The sequence below is a fragment of the Limulus polyphemus genome, unplaced genomic scaffold, assembly GCF_000517525.1.
Source record: "Limulus polyphemus unplaced genomic scaffold, Limulus_polyphemus-2.1.2 Scaffold686, whole genome shotgun sequence".
NCBI lineage: Eukaryota > Metazoa > Arthropoda > Merostomata > Xiphosura > Limulidae > Limulus > Limulus polyphemus.
The window spans coordinates 85,296-86,354 of record NW_013666296.1 but is presented as its reverse complement, the minus strand read 5'-3'; positions in this window follow the sequence as shown (position 1 = coordinate 86,354).

Genomic DNA, 1,059 nt, shown 5'->3' with positions numbered 1-1,059 from the left:
TGACGATAATCTATGAATTACGGCACTTCGTAATAGGTTGGTAAAGTTGTGTGGGTTTTATCAATAAAATCTATACTCTTGCCATTTTTCTTTTATAAAATTATCTGTATCTAAAGTTTTTAAAACACATTTCAGCACTCAGTCAACCATTGTCTATCGTTCTAACTATCGGAAACCCCTAATTTTTGCTGCAATTATAATGCAACCCGTGGAAACTTAACCTCAATTTGTGCATAGTACTATTAGCGTTAAAGTCGCTATTTATATGTATGCTATTTATATGTATATGTCAATAGCAATGGAAATAAATGTAATAGCATGTTTTATTCATTTCTCACACAGACTGTAAGACCTCGTTTTACTCCTGAATGTATGTCCACTTCTGTTAATAATATCAAAAAACAATTTATTTCAAGTGCACTCTGTTTGAAGAAACAAGTTGTGTCAGATATGCAATAAAGAGTTTTTATATATTACGCTATATTCATAAGCTATTGTTCTACGTAGAACAAAAAGCTTTGAAAATTTCAGCTCTCAAAGCATTAACTCTTTACAGATTTAAACATTTCTTTAAAAACACGAAATTCGTATACATATATATCTGTCTTAACTTTTAATATCTTTGAGTTCAAGCTACAAATTATTTCCAATATAAACTCAAAGAAAAAAGTTCTATATTTTATGAATTGTTTATAGCTGTGATTTTTACAAAACTGTAGTTGTTGTTTCTCTTAGTGGAAAACTACACAATGAGTTATCTGCACTCTCTCTCCACTGCGGGAAATCGAACCCAAGATTTTAGCGTTGGAAATTTGTAAACTTACTGCCAACTCACCTGAAGACAAAAAATTGTATTATGAAAAGTATGTATATTCCGCTCTACTGGGCAATTATATATTATCTTAGGTGTATATTATTTCGTATGCTAAGTATTATTTATATATATTTATATGCTTCAGATGAGCTTAGCTAATGCATATGTTTGTTTGTTTTAAATTTCGCGCAAAGCTACACGAAGGCTATCTGCGCTAGCCGTCCCAAATTTAGCAGTGTAAAACT